Genomic DNA, 20,397 nt, shown 5'->3' on the forward strand with positions numbered 1-20,397 from the left:
CCAAAGAGGAGGCAGATGAGTACGAGAGGAGAGAAGAGGCTGCTCGTCGCCACACTGCAGCTCAGGAGGCGATAGCCGCTGCATCACAGTATGACCCCAACAACTATTATTATGGATATCAGCCAGGCCAGCCGTGGCCATAGACCAACTTAGGCCAAAAGCCTAAGCTTGGGGGAGTACGTATTTCTCACCGACATTACATTTATGTTCACACACTCATTGCTAGATGTCGGTGTTCATACTTTTTCATTGTATCATCCATGCTAGTTTATTTTCCTTTTTATGCTTTCTTCTTGTGTGTTTAATAAACCTTAAGAAAAAACAAAAAAATTAGTTGTAGCTTTTAGTTAATTTACTTTCCATGCTTGTAGTAGTAATTAAAAAGAAAACCCAAAAATATTTCCCGTTCTTCTTTTGCTTGTTGGGAGCTTTCCGTGTAAATAGTTTTAATTCTTTTCTTTTCTTTGGGGGTCAGTAGGAGAATACCATGATTAAATTGTTGAAGTGGCTCTTATATGCTTTATTGTTGATTTAACCAAGAGCCCATATTACCTTGTCTTCTCCTGTTTATTGAATGCTCGCAGATTCCAGCTTAGTCCAATGCATGTGCACTCTTATTATTATTCACACCGTTCGGTCGTGCAAGTAAAAGGCAATTATGATGATATATGTGCACTCATATAAGAGCCACTTCAACAATTTAATTATGGTCTTCTCCTACTGATCCCCAAAGAATGAAAAGAAATAAAACTATTTACACGGGAAAGCTCCCAACAAGCAAAAGAAGAACAGAGAATATTTTTGGGTTTTCTTCTTAATTACTACTACAAGCATGGAAAGTAAATTAATTAAAAGCTACAACTAATTTTTTGGGTTTTTCTTAAGGTTTATTAAACACACAAGAAGAAAGCATAAAATGGAAAATAAACTAGCATGGATGATACAATGAAAAAGTATGAGCACCGACATCTAGCAATGAGTGTGTGAGAACATAAATGTAATGTCGGTGAGAAATACATACTCCCCCAAGCTTAGGCTTTTGGCCTAAGTTGGTCTATGGCCACGGCTGGCCTGGCGGATATCCATAATAATAGTAGGGGTCGTACTGCGATGAGGAAGAAGAAGGCTCAGATTGCCACTGGCTGGCAATTATCTCCGGATCCCACTGATAGTTAGACTGTCGTGAAGGATCAAATTGTGGTTCCGGTTCTAGCTCCTCGGCTGGTGCAGGGTTCCGGTAGGCGTGGATAGCCGTCAATGAAACAAGGTACTTGCCTACTGTCAAATCAAACAAAGCAGGAGCAGGCAAGGTAATAGTCGCAGGATGATGTTTATTAAAGAACAATTGATATTTAATCTCTCCTCCCCTATTCTTAACAATAAAATCATGTGCCACCGTAATTTTATAATCTAAATAAACACGAGGCAGCACTTTTTCTTCCTTCTCAGCATGCCTAATAGGTATGTTAAAATGTGCAGCTAGGCGTGTAGCATAGATGCCTCCAAAGATGGGACCCTTAGTACGGTTCATACTTAACCGTCTAGCAATAGTGCCGCCCATACTAAAAGTGTTATAACTGTATAAACCATGGAGCAGAATAATTATATCAGGGATACTAAGGTTCCCATAGTTTCCGCGTCCAATTAAGTAACGACTAGCAAATAATGCAAAGTAACGTAAAATAGGAAAATGTATGCTAGTGATTCGTGCATCGGAAACCTTCCTAGTTTCCCCTATAGAGATAGTATTAATAAATCCCTCCACATCATCGTGATGTGGTTCTTTTGTCTTGCCCCCAAAAGGGACTAAACAAATCTGACAGAAATCATAAAGTGACATCTCCTTATGCTCATCATATAAATGAAACTCCACCGTAGGTGGTGAGTTCCTAGAATGAAAATGAAAGTTTTGCACAAAGGTATTTGTGAGTAAGAGATACTGATCGCATTGGTCATGGAGGAAAGCGGTGAGGCCTGCATTATGAGCCAATTCATGAAAATCTTCATAAATCCTGGCTGCTCTCAAGAAATCCTCAGAAGGCCATTCACACGCCCGAACCTCCGCGATGTGCGGCAAATTATACTTAGGCTTCGGTGCCTTTTCCTTCGAGCTTTGGCTCGATGAGCCCCTCAATAATCTCCTCATCATTTTCTAAAAAATTCTGAAATTTTTAGTAACTTCAAAATGAAAGTAAACCAAACTCAATAATATTGATAGCAACTACTCCTACAAGTGCCTAGGGCCTATATCATGCATCAAAAGTACTTTTGACCATATAAATTTGACATGCAAGCTCAAGAACAGGGTCACCTAAGCAGCAAAAATTTGCAATGAATAAACCACTAGAACAAAAACTAATTGGACCAATGGAGGAGTCACATACCAAGGAACAATCTCCCCAAGCAGTTTTGTGAGAGGTGCTTTGAGCAAGGAGATCGAAAATGGCAGCAAAACGAGCTTGGACTCGGGTTTGAGCTGGTTTTTCATGTTTGGGGGAGGAAGATGAAGTGTGTGGCTGAAAGAATAAGTGGAGGAGGGCCACCGTGAGCCCACGAGGTAGGGGCGCGCCCTCTACCCTCGTGGCAAGGTGGTTGGCCCCCTGGTGTGTATTTTGTTCCATAAATCCTCAAATATTCTATAAAAAATCATATTTAATTTTCAGGGCATTTGGAGAACTTTTATTTTCGAGGTATTTTTATATTGCATGGATAATCAGATAACAGACAGAAAATTATTTATTTTCACTTTATTTCAACTAAATAACAGAAAGTATAGAGAGGATACAGAAGGTTGTGCTTGTAGTTTCATCCATCTCATGCTCGTCAAAAGGAATCCACTAACAAGGTTGATCAAGTCTTGTTAACAAACTCATTCCGATCAACATGAAACCAGAGAAATTTCGAATAACACTAGGTTACCTCAACGGGGATATGCACATCCCCAATAATAAGTATATCATATTTCTTCTTGACAGTAGGAAGAGGAAATTCAAAACTTCCAAATATAATCGATGGAATTTTTCCGATAGAATTGATACTATGAACTTGAGGTTGTTTCCTCGGAAAGTGTACCGTATGCTCATTATCATTAACATGAAAAGTGACATTGCCTTTGTTGCAATCAATAACAGCCCCTGCAGTATTAAGAAAAGGTCTTCCAAGAATAATAGACATACTATCGTCCTCGGGAATATCAAGAATAACAAAGTCCGTTAAAATAGTAACGTTTGCAACCACAACGGGCACATCCTCACAAATACCGATAGGTATAGCAGTGGATTTATCAGCCATTTCTAAAGATATTTCAGTAGGTGTCAACTTATTCAAATCAAGTCTATGATTTAAAGAGAGAGGCATAACACTAACACCGGCTCCAAGATCACATAAAGCAGTTTTAACATAGTTTCTTTTAATGGAGCATGGTATAGTAAGTACTCCTGGATCTCCAAGTTTCTTTGGTATTCCACCCCTAAAAGTATAATTAGCAAGCATGGTGGAAATTTCAGCTTTTATTTGTAATAGTATCTTTCATGTACCTAGCATAAGGATTGGTTTTGAGTATATCAGTTAATCGCATACGCAAAAAGATAGATCTAATCATTTCAGCAAGGCGCTCAAAATCCTCATCATCCTTTTTCTTGGATGGTTTGGGAGGAAAAGGCATGGGTTTATGAACCCAAGGCTCTCTTTCTTTACCATGTTTCCTAGCAACAAAGTCTTTCTTATCATAACGTTGATTCTTTGATTGTGGGTTATCAAGATCAACAGCAGGTTCAATTTCTACATCAGTATCATTACTAGGTTGAGCATCATTATGAACATCATCATTAACATTTTCATTCGGTTCATGTTCATTGCCAGATTGTGTTTCAGCATCAGAAATAGAAATATAATTTGGATTATCAGGTGGTTCAGCAATAGGTTCACTAGAAGTTTGCACAGTTCTATCATTTTTCTTTTTCTTCTTTTTAGAAGAACTAGGTGCATCAATATTATTTCTCTGAGAGTCTTGCTCAATTCTCTTAGGGTGGCCTTCAGGATACAACGGTTCCTGAGTCATTCTACCAGTTCTAGTAGCCACTTCAACAGCATAATTATTTTTCTTACTATTCATCTCATTGAGCAATTCTTTTTGAGCTTTAAGTACTTGTTCTACTTGAGTGGTAACCATAGAAGCATGTTTGCTAACAAGTTTAAGTTCACCTCTAATATTAGCCATATAATCACCCAAGTATTTAATCATATCAGCATCTTGCTTTAATTGTCTGCCAAAATAAGCATTGAAGTCTTCTTGCTTAAACATAAAATTATCAAACTCATCCAAGCATTGACTAGCAATGTTAGTAGGAGGGATTTCAGCTTTATCATATCTATAGAGAGAATTTACCTTTACTACCTGTGTCGGGTTATCAAGGTCTGGAGGTTCTTAAATAAATAAAGGATTAAGATTATGTGTTTCTTCAACAGGCGTTAAATTAAGACCATGTATTTCTTCAATAGGAGGTAAATTCTTAACATCTTCATCTTTAATACCTTTTTCTTTCATAGATTTCTTTGCCTCTTGCATATCTTCGGGACTGAGAAATAGAATACCTCTCTTCTTCAGAGTTGGTTTAGGAATAGGATCATTAATTGGAGCAGGAGCTGGCTTAGGAGGTGCCCAATTATTTTCATTTGTCAACATATTATTCAATAAGATTTCAACTTCATCCGGTGTTCTTTCCCTGAAAAGAGAACCAGCACAACTATCCAGGTAATCTCTGGAAGCATCGGTTAGTTCATTATAAAAGATATCGAGTATTTCATTTTTCTTAAGAGGATGATCAGGCAAAGCATTAAGTAACTTGAGAAGCCTCCCCCAAGCTTGTGGGAGACTCTCTTCTTTAATTTGCACAAAGTTGTATATTTCCTTTAAAGTAGCTTGTTTCTTATGAGCAGGGAAATATTTAGAAGAGAAGCAATAGATCATATCCTGGGGACTACGCACACAACCAGGATCAAGAGAATTAAAGCATATTTTAGCATCACCCTTCAATGAGAACGGAAATATTTTAATGATATAAAAGTAGTGAGATCTCTCATCATTAGTGAACAGGGTGGCTATATCATTTAATTTAGTAAGATGTGCCACAACAGTTTCAGATTCATGACCATGAAAATGATCAGATTCAACCAAAGTAATTATATCAGGATCAACAGAGAATTCATAATCCTTATCAGCAACACAGATAGGTGAAGTAGCAAAAGCAGGGTCAGGTCTCATCCTAGCATTTAGAGATTGCTTATTCCATTTAGCTAATAACCTTTTGAGTTCATATCTATCTTTGCAAGCTAGAATAGCTAAAGAAGCATCTTGATCAAATAAATAACCCTCAGGAATAACAAGTGATTCTTCATCATCACTTTCATCTTCATAATCAGATTCAATATTTTCAATCTCTCTAGCCCTAGCAAGTCGTTCCTCGAGAAAATCACTAAGCGGCATAGTAGTATCAGGCATAGAGGTAGTTTCATCTTAAGTATCATGTATAGTAGAAGTAGCATCATGAATAACATGCAACATATCTGAACGAATAGCAGAAGTAGGTTTAGGTGTTGCAAGCTTACTCATAACAGAAGGTGAATCAAGTGCAGAGCTAGATGGCAGTTCCTTACCCCCCCCCCCCTCGTAGTTGAGGGATAAATTGTTGTCTTAGCATCTTTAAAATTCTTCATAGTGTCCAGCAGATATAAATCCCAAGTGACTCAAAGAATAGAGCTATGCTCCCCGGTCAACGGCGCTAGAAATTAGTCTTGATAACCCACAAGTATAGGGGATCGCAACAGCTTTTGAGGGTAGAATATTCAACCCAAATTTATTGATTCGACACAAGGGGAGCCAAAGAATATTCTCAAGTATTAGCAGTTGAGTTGTCAATTCAACCACACCTGGAAACTTAGTATGTGCAGCAAAGTGTTTAGTAGCAAAGTAATATGATAGTGGTGGTAACGGTAACAAAAGAGTAACGGAAGCAAAGTAATGTTTTGGTATTTTGTAGTGATTGTAACAATAGCAACGGGAAAGTAAATAAGCGTAAACCAGTATATGGAAAGCTCGTAGGCATTGGATTAATGATGGATAATTATGCCGGATGCGGTTCATCATGTAACAATCATAACATAGGGTGACACAGAACTAGCTCCAATTCGTCAATGTAATGTAGGCATGTATTCCGAATATAGTCATACGTGCTTATGGAAAAGAACTTGCATGAAATCTTTTGTCCTACCCTCCCGTGGCAGCGGGGTCCTAATGGAAACTAAGGGATATTAAGGCCTCCTTTTAATAGAGAACCGGAACAAAGCATTAGCACATAGTGAATACATGAACTCCTCAAACTACGGTCATCACCGGTAAGTATCCCGATTATTGTCACTTCGGGGTTAATGGATCATAACACATAATAGGTGACTATAGACTTGCAAGATAGGATCTAGAACTCTCATATATTGATGAAAACATAATAGGTTCAGATCTGAAATCATGGCACTCGGGCCCTAGTGACAAGCATTAAGCATAGCAAAGTCATAGCAACATCAATCTCAGAACATAGTGGATACTAGGGATCAAACCCTAACAAAACTAACTCGGTTACATGGTGAATCTCATCCAACCCATCACCGTCCAGCAAACCTACGATGGAATTACTCACGCACGGCGGTGAGCATCATAAAATTGGTGATGGAGGATGGTTGATGATGACGACGGCGACGAATCCCCCTCTCCGTAGCCCCGAACGGACTCCAGATCAGCCCTCCCAAGAGGTTTTAGGGCTTGGCGGCGGCTCCGTATCGTAAAACGCGATGATTTCTTCTCTCTTATTTTTTCTCCCCGAAAGCAGTTATATAGAGTTGGAGTTGGAGTCGGGAGGTCTGCAGGGGGCCCACGAGGTAGGGGGCGCGCCCCCCACCCTCATGAGAAGGGTGTGGGCCCCCTGGTCTTCATCTATGGCAAGGATTTTTTATTATTTATTGTAAGATATTCCGTGGAGTTTTAGGTCATTCCGAGAACTTTTGTTTTCTGCACATAAAACAACATCATGGCAATTCTGCTGAAAACAGCGTTAGTCCGGGTTAGTTCCATTCAAATCATACAGGTTAGAGTCCAAAACAAGTGCAAAAGTGTTTGGAAAAGTAGATATGTTGGAGACGTATCACCCAGTTCTGTTATCCTCTTGAAACGCATGTCCTACATCCGTTTTCTAATCTCTACCTATAGTTTTACTAGTTCATATACACGTATCATTATATTGAAAACACATAAAATTCCCTTTTCATATTTACATCCTTATTTTTGTTGTTTTTCCCACCCAACGCTGGTTTTTTTACCACTGGTTTTCCCTTAAACCAACTCAATTGTCCCACGTCTTATTTGCTTACAAAAACAAAATGATTTTTTTGGCAAATCAATAAGTTCTTAAAAAATGTTTATCATTTCGGGATTACAACAGTTCGGACTCCACAAAAATATGCAAAATAAGGTTGAACATTTTGACCGTGGTCCTGGGCAGAAAATGGGCTGTAATAAATTACTTAAGAATTAGCAAATGGGCTGCAAATTATAAAAAATTGCAAATGGGCTTTATGTTGTCTGCCACAGATTTGGAGGCTCACTTGTGGGCCTACTAAGTTCATGCATACACAAGGTTTCTCAAAAAAGAAACTTAGTCAACAATCGACTCTACCAGTGTTAGACCGTTAGATATCAATCTAACCGCAATCGTGCTTCTTCAGTCTCTGATCTTCCTGCCCCAGCCGCCCAAACCAGCGCCGTCGGAACCGCCTGCTCCCTCCTCCCGTGGCCGGCAGTGCTACCGGGCAGGCCTCACGGCCCCATCATACTCGCATCCCTGGCCTGTCTATCCCTCTACTCACCCACACCTCCTGTTATTTTCCAGCGACGGCAGCCGAACCAGTCAACCCTCGTACTCTCCACCGCGTGGGCAGCCACTTCCGTGTCTTCCCCGACTCCGTGTCGTTCCCTTCGTAGGCCTCACCGTCGTCCACCGCCCTGGTGCTCTTGGCGCGGCGTGGTCAATGATGTCCATCCAACGACCGTAGTGCTTCTTCAACGTCTGGTCTTCTTGCCCCAACCGCCCAAAGCAGCGCCGGTCATGCCGCATGCTTCTGCCTCCCGTGGCCGGCTGTGCTGCCGCGGAGGCCTCACCGTCCCCATACTACTCCCACCACTGGCCAGGCCATCCCTCCACTCACCCACTCCCCCTGTTATTCTGCGGCGACGGCAGCCTCACATCGCAGCCGAACCAGTGAATCCTCGTACTCCTCTTCGCGTGGGCATCCACTGCCGCGTCTTCGCGTGAGCGTCCACCGCCGTGGTGCGCTCGGTGCAGCATGGTCAATGTGGTCAACGAACGACTTCCATCGAAAGAGTACTGTGCGTGGATAGGCTGACAACTGTGTCCATGGCAGCTGCAAGGAAGTGTGTCCTTATTACGCGCAAAATAATTATTCCTCCACCTGACAGTAGGGACCCACCGGACAGGCCACCAGTATTTCACGGAAAAAACATTTCCCCCCTGACTGCTGGGACCCACCGGACGGGCCACCGTATTTCGCAAAAAAAAACGGTTGCCCCTGACTGCTGGGACCCATCGGACGGACCACCGTATTTCACGAAAAAATGTTCCCCCGCTGTCAGCTTGGACCCACTGGAAGTGCCTCCTTATTACGCACAGAAAAATGAATACTCCCCCTGCTAGCTAGGACCCACCATGGTGGGAGGCTGACTTGTGGGCCTACAAAGTTGACGGGGACGGAGGGCTTTGTCAACTTAATCAATATGAACGATTCTAGATCTAGTGACCGTACGATGTCCATCCAACGGCCGTCTGCTATGTCTTGAGCTTGCGTTGGTTTTCCCCGAAGAGGAAGGGATGCAGCAAAGTAGCATAAGTATTTCCCTTAGTTTTTGAGAACCAAGGTATCAATCCAGTAGGAGGCCACGCTCAAGTCCCTCGTACCTGCACAAAACATTAGCTACTCGCAACCAACGCGATTAGGGGTTGTCAATCCCTTCACGGTCACTTACGAGAGTGAGATCTGATAGATATAATATTTTTGGTATTTTTGGTATAAAGATGCAAAGTGAAAAGTAAAGGCAAACAAAAAAGCAAAGCAAGATTAAAGTGATGGAGATTGATATGATGAGAATAGACCCGGGGGCCATAGGTTTCACTAGTGGCTTCTCTCAAGAGCATAAGTATTCTACAGTGGGTGAACAAATTACTGTTGAGCAATTGACAGAATTGAGCATAGTTATGAGAATATCTAGGCATGATCATGTATTTAGGCATCACGTCCGTGACAAGTAGACCGAAACGATTCTGCATCTACTACTATTACTCCACTCATCGGCCGCTATCCAGCATGCATCTAGAGTATTAAGTTAAAACAGAGTAACGCCTTAAGCAAGATGACATGATGTAGAGAGATAAATTCATGCAATATGAAATAAACCCCATCTTGTTATCCTCGATGGCAACGATGCAATGCGTGCCTTGTTGCCCCTTCTATCACTGGGAAAGGACATCGCAAGATCGAACCCAAAGCTAAGCACTTCTCCCATGGCAAGAACTACCAATCTAGTTGGCCAAACCAAATGGATAATTCGAAGAGACTTGCAAAGATAACCAATCATACATAAAAGAATTCAGAGAAGATTCAAATATTATTCATAGATAGACTTGATCATAAACCCACAATTCATCGGTCTCAACAAACACACCGCAAGAAGAAGATTACATCGAATAGATCTCCACAAGAGAGGGGGAGAACTTTGTATTGAGATCCAAAAAGAGAGAAGAAGCCATCTAGCTACTAACTATGGACCCGAAGGTCTGAGGTAAACTACTCACACTTCATCGGAGAGGCTATGATGATGTAGAAGCCCTCCGTGATGACGGCCCTCTCCGGCGGAGCTCCGGAACAGGCCCCAAGATGGGATCTCGTGGATACAGAAAGTTGCGGCAGTGGAATTAGATTTTTGGCTCATGTTCTGTTCGTTTGGGGGTACGTATGTATATATACGAGGAAGAAGTACGTCGGTGGAGCATCGAGGGGCCCACGAGGCAGGGGCGCGCCCTAGGGGGGCCCACCCTCGTGACCGCCTCTCTGATGCCTTGGCGTAGGGTCCAAGTCTCCTGGATCACGTTCGGTGAGAAAATCACGTTCCCGAAGGTTTTATTCTGTTTGGACTCCGTTTGATATTCCGTTTCTTTGAAACACTGAAATAGGCAAAAAAACAGCAATTCTGGGCTGGGCCTCCGATTAATAGGTTAGTCCCAAAAATAATATAAAAGTGGAAAATAAAGCCCAATATAGTCCAAAACAGTAGATAATATGGCATGGACCAATCAAAAATTATAGATACGTTGGAGACGTATCAGGCATCCCCAAGCTTAATTCCTGCTCGTCCTCGAGTAGGTAAATGATAAAAAGAGAATTTTTGATGCGGAGTGCTACTTGGCATAATTTCAATGCAAATCTTCTTAATTGTGATATGAATATTCAGATTCGAAAGATTCAAGACAAAAGTTTATATTGACATAAAAATAATAATCCTTCAAGCATACTAACAAAGCAATTATGTCTTCTCAAAATAACATGGCCAAAGAAAGTTATCCCTACAAAATCATATAGTCTGGCTATGGTCTATCTTCACCACACAAAGTATTTAAATCATGCACAACCCCGATGACAAGCCAAGCAATTGTTTCATACTCTAACTTTTTCAAAACTTTTTCAATCTTCACGCAATACATGAGCGTGAGCCATGGATATAGCACTATAGGTGGAATAGAATGGTGGTTGTGGAGAAGACAAAAAGGAGAAGATAGTTTCACATCAACTAGGCGTATCAACGGGCTATGGAGATGCCCATCAATAGATATCAATGTGAGTGAGTAGGGATTGCCATGCAACGGATGCACTAGAGCTATAAGTATATGAAAGCTCAAAAAGAAATTAAGTGGGTGTGCATCCAACTTGCTTGCTCATGAAGACCTAGGGCAATTTGAGGAAGCCCATCATTGGAATATACAAGCCAAGTTCTATAATGTAAAATTCCCACTAGTATATGAAAGTGATAACATGAGAGACTCTCTACTATGAAGATCATGGTGCTACTTTGAAGCACAAGTGTGGTAAAAGGATAGTAACATTGTCCCTTCTCTCTTTTTCTCTCATTTTTTATTTTTATTTGGGCCTTTTCTCTTTTTTATGGCCTCTTTTTATTTGGGCTTCTTTGGCCTCTCTTTTTTCGTCCGGAGTCTCATCCCGACTTATGGGGGAATCATAGTCTCCATCATTCTTTCCTCACTGGGACAATGCTCTAATAATGATGATCATCACACTTTTATTTTTCTTACAACTCAGTAATTACAACTCAATACTTAGAACAAAATATGACTCTATATGAATTCCTCCGGCGGTGTACCGGGATATGCAATATGACAATGATGGAGTGTGTCATAATAAACGGAACGGTGGAAAGTTGCATGGCAATATATCTCGGAATGGCTATGTAAATGCCATAATAGGTAGGTATGGTGGCTGTTTTGAGGAAGGTATATGGTAGGTGTATGATACCGGCGAAAAGTGCGCGGTATTAGAGAGGCTAGCAAAGGTGGAAGGGTGAGAGTGCGTATAATCCATGGACTCAACATTAGTCATAAAGAACTCATATACTTATTGCAAAAATATAGAAGTTATCAAAGCAAAGTATTACGTGCATGCTCCTAGGGGGATAGATTGGTAGGAAAAGACCATCGCTCGTCCCCGACCGCCACTCATAAGGAAGACAATCAATAAATAAATCATGCTCCGACTTCATCACATAACGGTTCACCATACGTGCATGCTACGGGAATCACAAACTTTAACACAAGTATTCTTTAAATTCACAACTACTCAACTAGCATGACTTTAATATTATCACCTCCATATCTCAAAACAATTATCATGCTTCAGTCTTTTCTTAGTATTCAACACACTCAAAAGAAAGTTTCACAAATCTTGAATACCAAGCATATTATTATTAAGCAAATTACCATGCTATTAAGAGACTCTCAAAATAATTTAAGTGAAGCATGAGAGATCAATAGTTTCTTTAAAAAAATCCACCACCGTGCTCTAAAAGATCTAAGTGAAGCACATAGAGCAAAATTATAACGCTCAAAAGATATAAGTGAAGCACATAGAGCAAAACTACATAGCTAAAAAGATATAAGTGAAGCACATAGAGTATTCTATCAAATTTTAATTCATGTATGGCTCTCTCAAAAGGTGTGTACAGCAAGGATGATTGTGGCATACTAAGACACAAGGACACAAATAATACAAGACGCTCCAAGCAAAACACATATCATGTTGGTGAATAAAAATATAGCTCCAAGTAAATTACCGATGGAAGTGGACGAAAGAGGGGATGCCTTCCGGGGCATCTCCAAGCTTTGACTTTTTGGTGTCCTTGGATTATCTTGGGGGTGCCATGGGCATCCCCAAGCTTAGGCTCTTGCCACTCCTTGTTCCATAATCCATCAAAAGAATTCACCCAAAACTTGAAAACTTCACAACACAAAACTTAAAGTAGAAAACTCGTGAGCTCCGTTAGCGAAAGAAAACAAAAGACCACTTCAAGGTACTGTAATGAACTCATTATTTATTTATATTGGTGTTAAACCTACTGTATTCCAACTCCTCTATGGATTATAAACTATTTTACTAACCATAGATTCATCAAAATAAGCAAACAACACACGAAAAACAGAACCTGTCAAAAACAGAACAGTCTGTAGTAATCTGTAGCTAGCGCAAGATCTGGAACCCCAAAAATTCTAAAATAAATTGCTGGACGTGAGGAATTTATCTATTAATTATCTGAAAAAAATAATTAACTAAATAGGACTCTTCAAAAAAAAAAATACAGCAGTTCTCGTGAGCGCTAAAGTTTCTATTTTTTACAGCAAGTTCAACAAGACTTTCCCCAAGTCTTCCCGATGGTTCTACTTGGCACAAACACTAATTAAACACAAAAAACACAACCAAAACAGAGGCTAAATAATTTATTTATTACTAAGCAGGAGCAAAAATCAAGGAATAAAAATAAAATTGGGTTGCCTCCCAACAAGCGCTATCGTTTAACGCCCCTAGCTAGGCATAAAAGCGAGGATAGATCTAGGTATTGCCATCTTTGGTAGGCAATCCATAAGTGGCTCTCATGATAGTTTCATATGGAAATTTTATTTTCTTTCTTGGGAAGTGTTTCATTCCCTTTTTTAATGGAAATTGTAATCTAATATTCCCTTCCTTCATATCAATAATCTCACCAACCGTTTTAAGGAAAGGTCTACCAAGAATAATAGGGCAAGAAGGATTGCAATCTATATCAAGAACAATGAAATCTACGGGCACATAATTTCTATTTGCAACAATAAGAATATCATTAATCCTTCCCATAGGTTTCTTAATAGTGGAATCCACAATATGCAAGTTTAGAGAGCAATCATCAAATCACATAAAGTCTTGGGAATAGTGGAGACACTAGCACCCAAATCACACAAAGCATAAAACTCATGATCTTTAATTTTAATTTTAATAGTTGGTTCCCACTCATCATAGAGTTTTCTATGGATAGAAACTTTCAACTCAAGTTTTTCTTCATAAGATTGCATCAAGGCATCAACAATATGTTCGATGAAGGCTTTATGTTGACTATAAGCATGTGGAGAATTTACCACGGATAGCAACAAGGAAATACGATCAATAAAAAAAACAAATTTCATAATTAAATTCCTTGAAATCCAATATAGTGGGTTTAGCAACATCTAGATTTTTATTTCTTTCAATCCCACTTTCATCAATTTCATCATAAAGATCTAAATACTCCGAATTTTTAGAACGCCTTCTAGGTAAAGGAAGATCATATTCAGTTTCATCAAGATTCATATTGAAAAACAAAGATTTAATAGGTGACACATCAATAACTTTTAGATCTTCATCTTGATTTTCATAGGAATTCTGTTTAGCGGCCATCTTATTGACTAAGGTGGCTTGCATATCCGAAATTTCAGCAGTCATCTTTTCTAGACGAGCAATTTGGGATCTTATACCATCAAATTCTTTAGACATATCATCAAGATCTTTATTCATATAACTCATAAAACTTTTTTGTTCCTTAAGCTCGTTTCTAAAGAAATTATTATGCTCAAATTGCAAAACCATAAACTTCCTAACGTTGGTTTCGATCTCCTCTAACCTTTTAAGGTGAAGATCACCAAATCTCGGTTGAGCCATCGCGACAAACAAGCAATCTAACACACGAGCAAACAAGAGCAAACGGGCAAAAGAGGCAAAAATAGAGGGAGGATAGAGAGAGAGAGGGCAAATAAAATGGCAAGGGTGAAGTGGGGGATAGGAAAACGGGAGGCAAATGGCAAATAATGTAATGCGAGAGATAGGGATTGTGATGGGTACTTGGTATGTTGACTTTTTGCGTAGACTCCCCGGCAACGGCGCCAGAAATCCTTCTTGCTACGTCTTGAGCTTGAGTTGGTTTTCCCCGAAGAGGAAGGGATGATGCAGCAAAGTAGCATAAGTATTTCCCACAGTTTTTTAGAACCAAGGTATCAATCCAGTAGGAGGCCACGCTCAAGTCCCTCGTACCTGCACAAAACGATAGCTACTCACAACCAACGCGATTAGGGGTTGTCAATCCCTTCACAGTCACTTACGAGAGTGAGATCTGATAGATACAATATTTTTGGTATTTTTGGTATAAATATGTAAAGTAAAAAGTAAAGGCAAAGTAAAAAAGCAAAGCAAGATTAAAGTGGTGGAGATTGATATGATGAGAATAGACCCGGGGGCCATAGGTTTCACTAGTGGCTTCTCTCAAGAGCATAAGTATTCTACGGTGGGTGAAAAAATTATTGTTGAGCAATTGACAGAATTGAGCATAGTTATGAGAATATCTAGGCATGATCATGTATATAGGCATCACGTCCGTGACAAGTAGACCGAAATGATTCTGCATCTACTACTATTACTCCACTCATCGACCGCTATCCAGCATGCATCTAGAGTATTAAGTTAAAACAGAGTAACGTCTTAAGCAAGATGACATGATGTACAGAGATAAATTCATGCAATATGAAATAAACCCCATCTTGTTATCCTCGATGGCAATGATGCAATACGTGCCTTGCTGCCCCTTCTATCACTAAAAAGGACACCGCAAGATCGAACCCAAAGCTAAGCACTTCTCCCATGGCAAGAACTACCAATCTAGTTGGCCAAACCAAATGGATAATTCGAAGAGACTTGCAGAGATAACCAATCATACATAAAAGAATTCAGAGAAGATTCAAATATTATTCATAGATAGACTTGATCATAAACCCACAATTCATCGGTCTCAACAAACACACCGCAAAAAGAAGATTACATCGAATAAATCTCCACAAGAGAGGGGGAGAACTTTGTATTGAGATCCAAAAAGAGAGAAGAAGCCATCTAGCTACTAACTATGGACCCGAAGGTCTGAGGTAAACTACTCACACTTCATCGGAGAGGCTATGATGATGTAGAAGCCCTCCATGATGACGGCCCTCTCCCGCGGAACTCCGGAACAGGCCCCAAGATGGGATCTCGTGGATACAGAAAGTTGCGGCAGTGGAATTAGGTTTTTGGCTCCTGTTCTGTTTGTTTGGGGGTACATATGTATATATAGGAGGAAGAAGTACGTCGGTGGAGCATCGAGGGGCCCACGAGGCAGGGGGCGCGCCCTAGGGGGGCGCCCCCACCCTCGTGACCGCCTCTATGATGCCTTGGCGTAGGGTCCAAGTCTCCTGGATCACGTTCGGTGAGAAAATCACGTTCCCGAAGGTTTTATTCCGTTTGGACTCCGTTTGATATTCCGTTTCTTCGAAACACTGAAATAGGCAAAAAACAGCAATTCTGGGTTGGGCCTCCGGTTAATAGGTTAGTCCCAAAAATAATATAAAAGTGGAAAATAAAGCCCAATATAGTCCAAAACAGTAGATAATATAGCATGGAGCAATCAAAAATTATAGATACATTGGAGACGTATCACGGTCGTGCTTCTTCAATCTCTGCTCTTCCTGCTCCAGCCGCTCAAACAAGCACTAGCGGGACTGCCTGCTCCCTCCTCCCTGCGGCCAGCTCTGCTGCCGCGCAGGCCTCACCGCCCCACCGTACTCCCATCACTGGCCTAGCCATCCCTCTACTCACCCACACCTGTTGTTATTCTCCGGCGATGGCAGACAAACCAGTAAACCCTCGTACAGTCGTACTCCCCTCCGCGTGGGAAACAACTGCCGAATCTTCCTTGCCTCCGTGTCGTTCCCTTCCCAGGCCTCGCCGTCGTACACCGCCCTGGTGCTCTCAGCGCGGCCTGGTCAACGTGGTCAACAACCGACATGCATCTGAAGTGGACTGTACGTGGAGAGGCCGATAGCTAAAAGAATTAACTAAATATCACTTTCCAAATAAATATGGAAGCAATTCTCGTGAGCGCTAAAATTTCTGTTTTTTACAGCATGATCAACAAGACTTTCCCCAAGTCTTCTCAAAGGTTCTTCTTGGCACAAACACTAATTAAAAGCATTAAACCACATCTAAACAGAGGCTAGATGAATTATTTATTACTAAACAGGAACAAAAAGCAAGGAACAAAAATAAAATTGGGTTGCCTCCCAACAAGCGCTATCGTTTAACGCCCCTAGCTAGGCATGATGATTTCAATGATGCTCACATAAAAGATAAGAATTTAAACATAAAGAAAGCATCATGAAGAATATGACTAGCACATTTATGTCTAACCCACTTCCTATGCATAGGGATTTTGTGAGCAAACAACTTGTGGGAACAAGAATCAACTTGCATAGGAAGGTAAAACAAGCATAACTTTAAAACTTTAAGCACATAGAGAGGAAACTTGATATTATTGCAATTCCTACAAGCATAAGTTCCTCCCTCATAATAATTTTCAGTAGCATCATGAATGAATTCAACAATATAACCAGCACCTAAAGCATTCTTTTCATGATCTACAAGCATAGAATTTTTATTACTCTCCACATAAGCAAGTTTATTCTCATGAATAGTAGTGGGAGCAAACTCAACAAAATAACTATCATGTGATTGAAAATTAAGATCAAGATGACAAGTTTCATGGTTATCATTATTCTTTAAAGCATACGTGACATCACAATAATCATCATAGATAGGAGGCATGCTTTCATCATAATAAATTTGCTCATCAAAACTTGGAGGACAAAAAATATCATCTTCATCAAACATAGCTTCCCCAAGCTTGTGGCTTTGCATATCATTAGCATCATAGATATTCAAGGAATTCATACTAACAACATCGCAATCATGCTCATCATTCAAATATTTAGTTCTAAACATTTTATAGATTTCTTCTTCTAGCACTTGAGCACAATTATCCTTTCCATCATACTCACGAAAGATATTAAAAAGGTGAAGCGTATGAGACAAACTCAATTCCATTTTTTATAGTTTTCTTTTATAAACTAAACTAGTGATAAAACAAGAAACTAAAAGACTCGATTGCAAGATCTAAAGATATACCTTCAAGCGCTAACCTCCCCGGCAACGGCGCCAGAAAAGAGCTTGATGTCTACTACACAACCTTCTTCTTGTAGACGTTGTTGGGCCTCCAAGTGCAGAGGTTTGTAGGACAGTAGCAAATTTCCCTCAAGTGGATGACCTAAGGTTTATCAATCCGTAGGAGGCGTAGGATGAAGATGGTCTCTCTCAAGCAACCCTGCAACCAAATAACAAAGAGTCTCTTGTGTCCCCAACACACCCAATACAATGGTAAATTGTATATGTGAACTAGTTCGGCGAAGAGATGGTGATACAAGTGGTATATGGATGGTAGATAAAAGTATTTGTAATCTGAAAATATAAAAACAGCAAGGTAACTAATGATAAAAGTGAGCGTAAACGGTATTGCAATGCGTTGAAACAAGGCCTAGGGTTCATACTTTCGCTAGTGCAAGTTCCCTCAACAATAATAACATAATTGGATCACATAACTATCCCTCAACATGCAACAAAGAGTCACTCCAAAGTCACTAATAGTAGAGAACAAACGAAGAGATTATGATAGGGTACGAAACCACCTCAAAGTTATTCTGTCCAATCAATCTGTTGGGCTATTCCTATAAGTGTCACGAACAGCCCTAGAGTTCGTACTAGAATAACACCTTAAGACACAAATCAACCAAAACCCTAATGTCACCTAGATACTCCAATGTCACCTCAAGTATCCGTGGGTATGATTATACGATATGCATCACACAATCTCAGATTCATCTATTCAACCAACACATAGAACCTCAAAGAGTGCCCCAAAGTTCCTACCGGAGAATCACGACGAAAACGTGTGCCAACCCCTATGCATAGGTTCATGGGCGGAACCCGCAAGTTGATCACCAAAACATACATCAAGTGAATCACGTGGTATCCCATTGTCACCACAGATACGCACGGCAAGACATACATCAAGTGTTCTCAAATCTTTAAAGACTTAATCCGATAAGATAACTTCAAAGGGGAAACTCAATCCATTACAAGAGAGTAGAGGGGGGAGAAAACATCATAGGATCCAACTATAATAGCAAAGCTCGCGATACATCAAGATCGTATCACCTCAAGAACACGAGAGAGAGAGAGAGAGATCAAACACATAGATACTAGTATATACCCTCAGCCCCGAGGGGGAACTACTCCCTCCTCGTCATGGAGAGCACCGGGATGATGAAGATAGCCACCAAAGAGGGATTCCCCCCTCCGGCAGGGTGCCGGAACGGGTCTAGATTGGCTTTCGGTGGCTACGGAGGCTTCTGGCGGCGGAACTCCTGATCTATTGTCTCTTCTGGAAGTTTTAGGATACGTAGGTATATATGGGTGCAGGAAGTACGTCGATGGAGCTTTGGGGGCCCCACGAGGCAGGGGGCGCGCCCTAGGGGGGTGCCCCCCACCCTCGTGAGCACCTCCCTTGGCTCCTGACGTGGGGTCCAAGTCCATCCGGTAGCTTTCCTTCCAAAAATAGCTTCTCCAGTTGATTTCATTCCGTTTCGACTCCGTTTGATATTCCTTTTCTTCGAAACACTGAAATAGGCAAAAAAAACAGCAATTCTGGGCTGGGCCTCTGGTTAATAGGTTAGTCCCAAAAATAATATAAAAGTGGATAATAAATCCCAATATTGCCCAAAACATTAGATAACATAGCATGGAGCAATCAAAAATTATATATACGTTGGAGACGTATCACATACCCGAAGGAATTTCATATTCAGTATTTTCAGTAGGTGCAGTAGGTTGAGGGGTAACTAATTGTGGTTCCGTACGAGGTGAAGATACCCCGAACATACCCCTCAAAGGATTGTTTTCCATAGTAACAAGTGACAATAAATTTCAGCACACTATATAAATGTTTCCTTACCGAATTCCACTTACCAGAAGCGCTTCACTCCCCGGCAACAGCGCCAGAAAATAGCCTTGATGACCCACAAGTATAGGGGGTCAATTGTAGCTCTTTTTGATAAGTAAGAGTGTCGAACCCAACGAGGAGCAAAAGGAAATGACAAGTAGTTTTCAGTAAGGTAGTGTTTGCAAGTGCTGAAATTGTAAGTAGCGAGTAGTTTGATGGCAAGGTAATTTGTAACGAGCAAGTAAAGATAATTGTAACAAGTGTGCATCAAGTTAGCCCAATCCTTTTGAGGTAAAGGACAGGCCAAAATAGTTTCTTATAATGAGCAAAGCGTTCTTGAGGGTACACGGGAATTTCATCTAGTCACTTTCATCATATTGGTTTGATTTGTGTTCGCTACTCTGATAATTTGATATGTGGGTGGACCGGTGCTTAGGTGATGTTCATACTTGAACAAACCTCCTACTTATGATTAACCCTCCCGCAAGCATCTGCAACTACGAGAAAAGTATTAAGAAATAGCATTAAACTCTAGGATCCAATCGGTCCCTTACGGAATAGTGCATAAACTAGGGTTTAAGTTTCTGTCACTCTCGCAACCCACCATCTATTTACTAATCCACGATGCATTCCCTTAGGCCCAAATATGGTGAAGTGTCATGTAGTCGATGTTCACATGACACCACTAAGGGAATCACAACATACATACTATCGAAATATCGAACACATATCAAATTCACATGATTACTTGCAACATGATTTATCCCGTGACCTCAAGAACAAAGGTAACTACTCCCAAACAACAAACATGCTCATGATCAAAGGGGTATTAATATGCATAATGGATCTGAACA

This window comes from Triticum aestivum, chromosome 3A (assembly GCF_018294505.1).
Source record: "Triticum aestivum cultivar Chinese Spring chromosome 3A, IWGSC CS RefSeq v2.1, whole genome shotgun sequence".
Taxonomy (NCBI): Eukaryota; Viridiplantae; Streptophyta; class Magnoliopsida; order Poales; family Poaceae; genus Triticum; species Triticum aestivum.